The 12,191-nt window shown below is 40.3% G+C and overlaps 1 pseudogene across 1 annotated transcript; it reads left to right on the top strand.

Moving 5' to 3' along the window:
- Positions 1-6,719: 6,719 nt before the first annotated feature.
- Positions 6,720-7,158, top strand: LOC308551014 (nucleoside diphosphate kinase B pseudogene; annotated as a pseudogene). Its single transcript has one exon. The product of its transcript is annotated as a nucleoside diphosphate kinase B pseudogene (transcript).
- The last annotated feature ends 5,033 nt before the right edge of the window (positions 7,159-12,191 follow it).

Genomic DNA, 12,191 nt, shown 5'->3' with positions numbered 1-12,191 from the left:
ATGATTGAGACTAGGGCTTCACCCACAAAGCAGGAAATTGTAGGAATCCAGCCACCCCACAAAACTTTTAAGGAAAGTTGGTCCTATTACTGGGAATTCAGACCTTATCAACTGTACAGTGTAAACTGATTTCTCAGCATTCAGTGATTCTACTAAGCTTTCATCAAGCACACAGATGTCAGTTTTCAGGGTCTAGGAATAAATAGTACTATATCAAGACAAAAGGGGAACAGATTCTTTCAACCTTCAGCAGGAACCTGAAAGAAAACCACACCCAGTAACCTCCTTACAAATTTGAATTCCTGACCCTAAAATGGGCAGTCACTCACAAACTTTAGAATTTCATATATGAGGTGGCTAATGAAATGTGAACTGACAGGCACACAGTGCTCTAAGATTAGTTGGAGACACTGTCCTCCACTGTGGTCATGTGCCTGCATCCTGCACCACTACACAGCCAAAATTCACACATGGAAAATAAGTATTACAGCACTCATATTCTTTAAAAATTTTTTAAATTGATTTTTAATTTACATATAATAAAATTTACTAATATTAGTGTATAATTTTATGAGTTTGGACAGAGCCTAGAGTCGTATAACCACCACTACAATTGAGATATAGAATAGTTCCATCACACCCTGAAATCCCCTTACCAGCACATGCATGCTTGGCATGAAGACACTCTTCATCTGTCCCCACAAGCCCCAGCAGCTTAGGGCTCTGTGGACAGTTTTGGCACAACATCCAATACAGCCCACTTTTGACCTTCCTGAATTGGGTACAGCAGATGGAGATAAGAGGAAAAGTTGAGTCCTGACATCAGAGGGGAGATGGCCTCATGATCTTCGCAGACAGACCCACATGACTGAAATTCAAAGTTTCAGCAAGGCATGGCTAGTGCTTTGTCTTTTAAGGCTAGATTCTACACCAGAGCTTAGAGAGAGAACCAATTGCTTACCAGATTTCAAATGTACCGAGATAAACTCTGAAAGCCTTCCTGCCAGCACACAGTGGAACAGCAGACTCAATACCAGGCAGGTATTGCATCATCTCAAAAGAGACACTCTCATAATCAATTAAACTTTTTACATTTGAATATTTGATTCTTGCGAAAACACATTTTAAATCCCAATTTCAAAATCATGTGTTCACAGAGATCAGGTCTAGTATATAAAGGACACCATAAAATTTATTATTTCTAGAAGCATTATAAAGTCTTTTTTCAGGGTAAAATCTCTTTAAAAGGGGCTTTCCAGCATTGCTCAGAACATAAGTGCTCACTGATACTAAACTAGATACTGTGGGACAATGGTGGGTAGCTCTACTGTTCTAATTTTAGTATTCATAACAGAATGGACATTTATAAAGAATCCCCTTCAACTCTCCCTGGAGACAAAGAAAGCCCTTTGGGACTTTTCAGAAGTAGGACAAATTCCTGAAGGAAGTATAGTATAGCTGTGTATCAGTCCAGATCCTTGATTGTGAGCAACAGAATTGAACTCTGGATGATTCAGGCAGAAAAATAACTCATTAAAAGGATATTGGGCAGCTCCCAGAATCAGCAGGCGGGCTGGAGAGGCAGGTTTGCAGGCAGGAACAAAACTCAAACCACGCTGCAGAACTGGTCTGGTGAGGAACCCACTGCAGCACCTCCGAGCACTTCATCTACAGTTTTCACCACTGTTGCCCTGCAGAGACCTGTATCTTGCTGTGAGTGGTAGTGTTGCCTGAGAGTCTGTCTGGGTCCCTGATTCTTTGTCTCTAACTCCTAAGACTAAGTCTAGAATGACTGGTCTAGGTTATGTGCCAACACTCTAGGAGGGAGGCTAAATGTGGCATTCTTAAGTCTGTAGAGGGAGGTGGGCTCTGCCTCCTTCCAAGAATCATGAGATGGGGAAGTCCCTAACCAGAGGAAGTGGGTTCAAATGCACACCCAAAAAGAGTAGCAAAAGACCCAACACAGGCTGACGGTTGGGGGCTACTTGGTATCATGTGGCACCAAGTTAGTCATTGCTACCTCATTTGCGGACAGAGTAGAGGACTCTGAGCGGAAGAAAGTGATCAAAGAAAGAAATAAGGACTCTTTCCCTCAAGGCCTTAATATTTTGCTGCAAGATTTAGGGGAAGGAGAACTGCCTAATGGTTTTGGGTGGGCCTGTATTGGGAGCTTCAGTGCCCTGTACAAGGCAGAGAAAGCAATAGGTGTTGTTCTCAGAAGGTAACTTCCTTGTCTAGACACCCTGGCATGATGACTTGGGTGATCTGGCAGAAAGTGGGTGGTGGCAGTGGGTAGAAGGAAAGAATTAGAGTACTTTTCTCAGCAAGTGATTGCCTTTGATCCCTTGATGGGATGTACCTGACCATACGTGGGGACAATATCAGGCACCACAGTATACTTTCTGATTGCAGCCATCTGATTCCAAAAAACATGAGTATAACAACTTTAGGGGATTTCTGCTCTAAAATTCTCAGCATATGAACTTTCCCCTAGTTTTACATTTGCTGACAACAGTACTTCAATGAGAAGCTCAGAACTGAGCATTTGTCCCTTTGGAGACCCACGACCAGAGGGGTTTAACTGACTTTTATTAAATATATTTGGGGTGCTCAGGCCTAATCAGAAAAGGCAGTGGAACCAATATGAAGCATTTTGGGCACACTTCAGAAATGCCACCAGGATGAATGAATACCATCAGGGTGAATTAATGCAATAGCTTTTGCCATTGCTTTTTGGTGTTTGGCATATACTTGGCTGCTCACTGAGCTCTGATTTGGAATGAATGAGGGAGGAAAGACTACAGGGAACTTCACTCAGTGTTCATCTACCCTTACGATCTTTAGAGTGGCTGGTAAGCTAACCACTACTACTTCACACCATGAGAAAAAGAAAAAAGACAGAATAAGAGGCCCGAATGCTGCTGTGAAATTTGAGGTTGTCCTGTGAGCCATCACCAGACCTCTACCTCCTAGCTTGTGGTAAGGAAACTTGAGTCCCTCTACTGTGTACAAAATATAGTCAGAATGTAGGGCAAGTCCAGATAAAGTGATCTACCAAAATAACTTATTGCTCATAAAGGAATTCTTTAGGAAAACTACCCCCACATAACCCAGTGTAGACAGGGAACAATTTCTCCACACCCAGAAGGGAAGGCAAGAACAAATCCTTTGAGGGATTCAGCTTTGTATGAAATGGAGAGAAACAGCACCTAAACCATCAGAGAGTGAGGGATTTGGTGGTGAATTTGAGTGGGAAGATGGAAACAGCCACCTATCAAGCTGCCCACTCACTGACAGCCTTGGGGAATCCTGTGCAGCACCTTTTGAAACAAACTGTTCGAATGTGGGGAATCTGGAGGTAGGTGAGTAAAGAAGACAATGCTACTTGTTTGCCCAAATCCATTTCTCCCCCTTTTTCCTTTCTGGCATGGTCCTGAGGTCATATGCTTAGGGAAGGGGCCCTACCCCAGCCCTTTGTTGGGGTGGCAGTGGAACGTTGGATAGTCAATGCCAGTCATTGATGGGCTTATTCTCCTGCCAATAATTGGTTTAGATATGTGTATGTGACCCAGTCCTAGGACCTGAGGGGAAGTCTACTGGGGGACTTTTGGGATAGTTTTCCTCAGTAATAAAAGGAGATATATAGGAGGAAACTCCCCTCTTCTTAACAGGATGTTGCTGTGTCTTCATGCAATGCTGGAACTGCTACAGTCACCTTGCAACCAGGAAGAAAGATCTGTTGTCAGTAGAGGAAGGCAAAAAAAAAAGAGAAGCCCCTGTGCCTTTGATGATGTCATTCGATTCCTGATTAAATCAACCCTGAAACTACCATGTAGCTATTTTTGAACCAGTTCTAGAAAATGACCCATTCTTTTTCTCTTGGAGAGGGCTGTGGGATAGGGAGTGAATTTTCCTTGTGGAGGAATAATTTTTTTTTTTTTTTACTGTGTAGTACGTTTTGGAAGCTCAAATTGTGACACAAGTTCTTCTTAGGGGTAGGCCAAGATCTTGAAAAAATGAAAACATTTACCTGTCCTTTAAGGTAATAGAGACCAGCCACTGGGTGTAGTTACACAGATGGTCAGTGGCCTGAGATGGGCCAGGTCAATGGATCAGTATTGCTATGAGAAGCACTGATTTGGACCAGAACCCAGAACCATGGCCAGGGGCTAAGTCTCAAGGGTATATGTCCCATGAATGGAAGCATTGCCTTATTTGTTCTTGGAGATCTTGCCACCTAAGCATCTACATGAGAGAATAGTTGTTCTGCTTGTATCCCAGGACCTCACCTTCTCACAGCCCTCCTGTCACAGGAATGTAAAGATAATGTCTGTGTCCTGAGATCTTGTACCACAATCATCTAGCCAATGTCTAAGGACCCTTAGCTATGGCACTTGAAAGGGTGCTTTCAGGTCACTCTGGACATCTCCTGATGTCAGAGAGGAGCTCCTATATCTACACTTTGAGACAAGGACTGGGACATGTTTAATACATCACTTACAAGGGACAGAGGGGGCATAGACACTCTTATACACCTGACAACTGAAATAATATGCCTTGGTATCAACTTTACTACAAAAAGCAGTGGTATCCAAATCTAGAATTGTAATTGTTGTTGTTGTTTTAAAAATATATCTTTATTGATTTCAGAGAGAAAGGGAGAGAGAGGATAGAAACATCAATAATAAGAGATTCATTGATCGGCTGCAGCCTGCAACCCAGGCATGTGCCCTGACCGGGAATCAAACCCTGATCTCCTGGATCCTAGATCGACGCTCAACCGCTGAGCCACGCCAGGCTGGGTAAGAATTATAATTGTTGTATTTAGATTATTATCAAAAGAAAAATACAAAATTAAAATATTTTATGAAGAATTTATGGGCAACTGAGAATACATGTTTGGACCCCTCACAGGTCATGGACCCTAGTCTGAGAAACATCAGTTTATGACAGTCTCAGAAGGGACTGTCAAAATGAAAAGAAATAATATCGAAACCTAAATTAGACTTTTCTTTGTATGACATGAGGGTTGCAATTCAAGACTTAATCCAATGTTTCTTAACTATAGTATACTTAAGAATCCCCTAGATTGTTTGGTAAAATGTAGATTCCTAGCACTGCTCCCAGTAATTCTGATTCAGTAGTTCAGATGTGAGGCCCAGGAGTCTGCATTTTAAACAGGTGATTCTAATTCAAGCAGATTACGGAACATTCTTTCAGAAATACTGAACCTGCCAACAAGAAGTAGGCCACTAAAATGGTATTTTTCCCAATAACCATCTTCTATGGGGCCAAGGGGACAACAAGCCAGAGATATTCTCCCAAGACAGACCCAGAAGTGAGAGCAGATAGACTGGTTGATCAAGAAATACACTCTACTAGCAGGGAAGGGAATCTTTGCTATCCTAGTAGAGTCTGGACTGATAATGACTGCTGTATGCTGTTTTCCTTTTCTCATTTCTAAATACTAGTTTTAATTTCAATTATCTGGTTTTCCTTCCACCATTGGAGATTAGTTAAATGCATCAATTAGGCATAGTTTGCTTAAGTATGACAGCCATATCAGTTAAAAATTTTAGCTAAAAATAATAGAAAACCCATTTAAACTTGTGTAAGCAAAGATTTTTTAAGAGTTTTACTGAGATGCAATTAATATGTAATAAGCTGCACATATTTAGAATGTACATTTGATGTTTCAATGAACCATATACATATATAATCAATGAAACCATCACCACAATCAATGTAATGAATATATCCATCACCACTCAAAATTTCCCTATGACTCTTTGTAATCCCTCTCACCTACCCTTGCCCCCCTGCCCACACCCCCACGAAACCACTGCTCTGCTTTTTATCACTATAGATTAGTTTGTACTTTCTAGACCTTCACATAAATGGAGTCATGCAGTACATAGTCTTCTTTTAAAAATCTGACTTCTTTTACTCAGCACACTTTAAGATTTATCCATGCTGTTGTATCAGTAGTTCACTCATTTTTATTGCTGAGTAGAATTTCATTGTATGGCTATATCACAATTTGTTTATCCATTTACCTGTTGATGTGCCTTTGGATTGTTTCCAGTTTGAGACTATTAAAAATAAAGTGGCTATAACCTTACAGTTATTTTTGGCAACTACATCTCAGTGTTGACCCACATTGAGTTTTCTGTCAATTAACACTCATTTCTCTTTAACATATGAATTCTGTCCCATCCTGTAAAGGAAAAAACCCTTTGAGAAGATACTGAGACAGTGCTTCAGTGTTCTTGTGGCTATCAGTAGATAACTCCCCAAATCTGTTGTTTGTCCTGTGCTCTTAATTTCTGTTAATGGCATCACCATCTACTCGGGCTTAGATTCTAAAAAACAACACTCAGAGTACATAGCATATAGGTGGTTATGTATGTAGGATTCTATATACACACGAATATTCGTGTCTGTTAAATGTCAGAGGATGCTACATACTAGATGCTTCCTTATAAGAGAATACTTTTTATCTGACTAAAAGGAAAAAAAAAAAAATCAGTGTTGAAAGAGATCACAATTCCCAAGCCAAAGCAGGGAGGGGGGGAAAAGAAGACTCCAGATAGGTATCAGAATAACACAGAAATTGGGAACAAAGTAAAAAAAAGTGGCTATAGGGGTGACTCCCAGCTCTGGTGGTCTCTCCAGGTAACTCCCTCAGTCCCTCCAACTCCCAGCTAGCTCCTCAGACCATGGCCAACATGGAGCGTACCTCTGTCACCATCAAGGATGGCATGCAGCTCGGTCTGGTGGGCAACATCATCAATCGCTTCGAGCAGAAGGTGTTCCACCTCGTGGCCATGAAGATTCTTATGGCCTCTGAAGAACTCCTGAAGCAGCACTACAATGACCTGAAAGACCATCCATTCTACTACAGGCTGATGAAGTACGTGAACTCAGGGCCTGTTGTAGTCATGGTCCGGGAGGGGTTGAAGGTGAAGAAGATAAGGAGAATGATGCTTGAGGAGACCAATCCAGCAGGTTGTAAGCCCGGCACTATTCAGAGGAGACTTTTGCATTCAAGTTGATGGGAACATCATATGTAGTGCTGAGAGAGAAATCAGCCTATGGTTTAAGCCCAAAGAATTGATTGACTACAAGTCTTGTCCTTTTGACTGGATCTATGACTAAGAGGTGCACAAAGCATCAGTTACTTTCAGCTCTGCTTGGATGTGTCCCTGGACACAGTGCTCCATTCCATTGACTTGGAAGCAATTAGATCAATCTTTCTTTTCTAAAGCATATTTACCAATAAAGCCTTTGGAAACTGGGGGTGGGGGGGGGTGGGGGGGTGGCTATAAACATTCTTGTACAAATCTTTGTGTGAAAATATACTTTCATTTCTCTTGAGTAAATTCCTAGGAGAAGAATGGTTTATAATTGTATGGCAGATAAATATTTAATGTTTTTAAAATTAAATTTATTGAAGTGACATTAGTTAATACAATTATATAGGTTTCAAGTGTACAATTCTATGGTACATCATCTGTATATTGCATTGTGTGCCCACCACCCAAAATCAAATCTTCTGACACCATATATTTGACTCCCTTTGCCTTTTACTACCTCCCTCCACCCCGCTTTCCCTCTGGTAACCACCATACTGTTGTCTGTGTCTATGAGTTTTTGTTTGTTTGTTCATTTTGCTTTCTGTTTCATATCCCACATATGAGTGAAATCACATGGTTCTTGACTTTTTCTGTCTGACTTATTTCACTTAGCATGATATTCTTAAGATCCATCCATGTTGTCACAACGGCAGTATTTCATCTATTCTTATGGCTGAGTAGTATTCCACTGTATAACTGTACCACATTTCTATCTAATCATCTACTGAGGGACACTTTGGTTGTTTCCATGTCTTGGCCACCATGAATAATGCTGCATTGAACATAGGGTTTCATGTATCTTTGAGGACAAGCATTTTCAAATATTTTGGGTAGATATCCAAAGGAGAGGTTGCTGGGTAACTCTAATATGGTAACTCTATTCCTAATTCTTTGAGGAACTTCCATACTGTTTTCCATAGTGGCTGTACCATTTTATATTCCACCAGCAGTGAATGAGAGTTCCAGTTCTTCCACATTCTCCAACAATTGGTTTGATTAGTCTTTCTAATTTTAGCCACTTTAACAAAGGAGTAGTGATAGCTCATTGTGGTTTGAATTTGCATTTCCCTAATGATTAATGATGTTGAGTATCTTCTTATGTGCTCATTGCCACCCATATATCTTCTGTAGTAAGCTGTCTGCTCAAATCTTTTGCCTGTTTTTAATTGTAATTGTGTTTGTTTTTTATTATTGAGTTTTGAGAGCTCTTTATAGATTCTGGACTCAAGTCTTTTATCACATATATGATTTGCAAATATTTGATCCTGTTCTGTGGCTGTGTTTTCATTTTCTTAGCAGTGTCTGCCAATGAGCAGAATGCTTCATTTTGATGATGTAAAAAAACAGAATTTTTGACTCATTGTTTTAGTTAGAATGCTTACCAAAAACTATAACTTGACTGGGGCAGGGGGTGGGTATTGGGTGGAGGGGTTCAATGGTGAAAAAGGGGGACATCTGTAATACTTTCAACAATCAAGATAAATTTTAAAACTATAACTGATAAAACAATGATTAAAGATAATAAAATTTTATTATCTCATATAAAAATTTCTGAGGTAGGATGGTTCCAGTGTTTGTTAATTTAAGTGCTAAACAATGTCATCAAGAAACCAGATTCTTTTCTTTTTTATGCTCTGCCATCCTCAGCCTTCTGGCTTTATCTTCAGGCTAGTCCCCACAGAGTTGCAAGGTGGCCGCTGAAGTTCTGTGTATCATGTTCAGACGTGCAACATCAAAATGAAAAATCTAAACTGTGTTTTCTATGTGTTTCTCAGAGTGAGGAAGCGTTTCTTGGAAGACCCTCAGCAGATCTTTCCCCATAAGACATGACCATCAATGAAATCCCTTAGGCCAAGGGTTGGCATACTGCCACCAGTGGGCTAAATCCAGTTTGTTGCCTGCTTTTGTAGAGCCTGTGAGCTAGCAATGGTTTTTACATTTTTATAGGAATGAAAAATTCAAAAGAAGAATAATATTTTGTGACATGTGAAAATTATACAAAATTCAAATTTCAGTGTCCAAAGAACTTCCCATTTTGACTCACTGAGGTTGGGAGCTAGAAAGCTGTCACTCCTGCCCTAATGAGAAAAAAGGTGGACAGAGTGCAAATTAAGGACTCTTCATGAACCCTTCAGAGAACTGAGGTCACAAGTCAAATGACCTGGAGAGAGTCAGGCACTGCAGGGAGACACAGGACCTGAGCATTTGCTTCCCTGAGGCAGACAACTGCTAGATGCCATATAAGACAGCAAGAACTTTAAACTCGAAACTTTGTTGGATTGCTGGAGGCAATTGCTGAAGTGTGAGTTATCATGAGAGTATGGATTTCCTAGGACTGTAGCGACAGGGAAGTTCTTAACTTCTTGCTGCATTTTCCTCCGGGAATCTCTCCACCCCAGGCAGGGGTTCTGGTTGGGGGAGGGGAACAGCAGCCATTGCAAAATTCGAAATCCTTCCAGACTCTTTCCCTTATCTCCTTCATGGAATAAACAGTTTAATCTGCAAAGGGAAGGGATCATATAGAAGGCCCTGATAGGGGCCTCACAACTGAGATTTTTAGGGGTTTGAAATAAATCTGTGTTCCTTTATCAAGCACTAATCTCCTTTTGAGTAGCATATCTTGCTTTGCTCTGATGGAGACTGAATGTCTGACCCTAGGCATACAACACCCTTAGGCATACAACCTTAACTGCTTACCATTAGTTTTTACTTCTGATCTACTAAGCAATGAAATATGGTGTTCCTACAAATATTCCATAATGAAAAAGAAGCAAATAGAAATTGCATTCAAGCAGATCCTGGAGGCACAAGTAAATTGCTTGAACAGGTAGCTCACACTCCCTGGATCCCATACCTATGGGATCGTGAAGAATTACTTATGGCCAAATTATAGAGGAATAAAAAAAAAAAACTATTTGGTCTAGTTTACCGATTGTTCCATGATGTGTTTGCTATCAGAAGTAGACCACTATAGTGTTATAGTTCTACTCAGGGAAGGCAGTGCTGAAGGGACATCTTATCAGTGGGCAGAAATATAAGCAATAAAAATGGTAGTCCACTTTGTCAGGAAGGAGAGATAGCCAGAAGTTTGGATCTACATTAATCATAGGCAATTTCTAATGGTTTGGTTGGAGGGTTGGGAACTGGGAAAGAACAAGATTGGAGGTATAATGGCATAGAAATCTAGGGAAAACACATGCACACAGAACTCTCAAAATGGTCCCAGAGCTTGGGACTGTTTATATAACTTGAGAATACTCACCAAAGGCCCCAACTGTAGAAGAGGCTTTAAATAATCTGGTGGACAAGATGACCCATCTTATAAATATCAGTCAACTTCCCTTCCCAGCCACCCAGGGCTTTCTCGACAGACTCATGAACAAAAGACCAACTTCCCCTCATAAAGCCGAATTGGTCTTTGCTGAGTGGCCATTTTGTTAAACCTGATTGCTTTTCATGAGCTTCCAATGAGGGATTATGGCTCAAGAGGACAATCCAGCTACATAGTGGCACATTGATTATACTATAGCACTTCCCTTGTCACTTATTATCTCTGTAATGTCTAATTATTCTGGAAATAGATTTACTTTTCTTGCCCACCATGCTTCTGCAAATCTCACTATCCATGGGCTTATTAAATTCTTCATTCACCATTATGATATTGCACAGAACACTATTCCCGCCAAGGAACTAATCTTACAGCAGAAAAAGTCAGACAATGAGCTGGTGTTCATTGGTTTTATCACATATCCTATCACCTAAAAACAACTAGCCTTATAGAATGGGAAGGGCAGCAGTAGCACCAGTTGGGAAACAATACCTTGTTAGGTTGGGATACTATTCTACACCAACTGATAAATATGTGGTGCTTTTATCTCATAGCTAGAACACATGGATCCAGGAATCAAGGAATGGAAAGAAGAGTGATTCATCTCACAATTACACATAATGAATCACTTGTAAATGCTTTGCTTCCTGTTTCTGTGAGTCTTAACTCTCTCAGTTTAGAGTTTTAATACTGAAGAGAGGAATGCTTTCCCCGAGGTATTATTTGACAACAGCCACCTGGTCATTTCAAGCTTCTCATGCCATTGGGGAGATAGGCCAGAAAAAAGGGAGGGAGTTACTGATTAGGCTGGAATGTTTGACTCTATCAAGGAGAAATACAGCTGCTATTGTCCTGTGGGACAGGGATGAGCATGGATGGCACCAGGGGATCTTCTGGGCACTTCCTGCTACTACCATGTCCAGAAATAAAAGGTAGTAGAATACTAAAGCAACTCCATATAAGCAGGACCACCAAGGGCTCAGAATTTAGAATGGGGGAAGGAAATCATAAATACCAGTCACAGCCTCCTGACTGGTTGTAGAAATGAAGATTTCCACTTGAATATCCTTGCTTTATGTGCTACACATATGTGTGTATATTTATATATGCTTTTAATTGAATTTTGGGGGTGACATTGGTTAATAAAATTATATAGGATTCAAGTGTACAATTTTATAACACATCATCTGCATATTGTATTGTATGTTCTTCACCCTAAGTCAAATCTCCTTTTATCACCATTTGTCCCCCTTTACCCTCCTCTACCTCCCCCTTTCCCTCTGGCAGTCATCATGCTGTTGTCCGTGTCTATGAGGTTTTTCTTTTAGTGTAATAACACAAATACAGGTAAGATATTACTGGTAAAGATCTCAGCAATGGCATCCTGTCCAACCACTACCTAGATCTTAGAAGTTGGCCTAGTTCTTGTCTTTTCTGAGGTTCTGTTGTTCAGTTTTTTTCTTTGATTCTATGAGTTATATTATTCTTCTTCCAGTAAATTCCTTTTGTTTTTTTGTTAGACTAAAGTAGATTTTCATTGCTTGAGATTAAAGGACCCTAACCAATACATCATATGCTGCTGAATGAAAAAAGCAAGTCATAAAGCAATGTGGAGGAGAGTAGAGGACTGAGGACATGCTCCAGCATCCTGCTCCTACTCTAAATACTTGAAAATGACAGAAATGATATTTTTTTAAAAGAAATAAATATAGTGCTTGAAAACTAGA

Source organism: Miniopterus schreibersii (genome assembly GCF_964146895.1).
Source record: "Miniopterus schreibersii genome assembly, chromosome: X".
NCBI classification, from domain to species: domain Eukaryota; kingdom Metazoa; phylum Chordata; class Mammalia; order Chiroptera; family Miniopteridae; genus Miniopterus; species Miniopterus schreibersii.
This window is presented reverse-complemented; position numbering and strand designations above follow the sequence as displayed.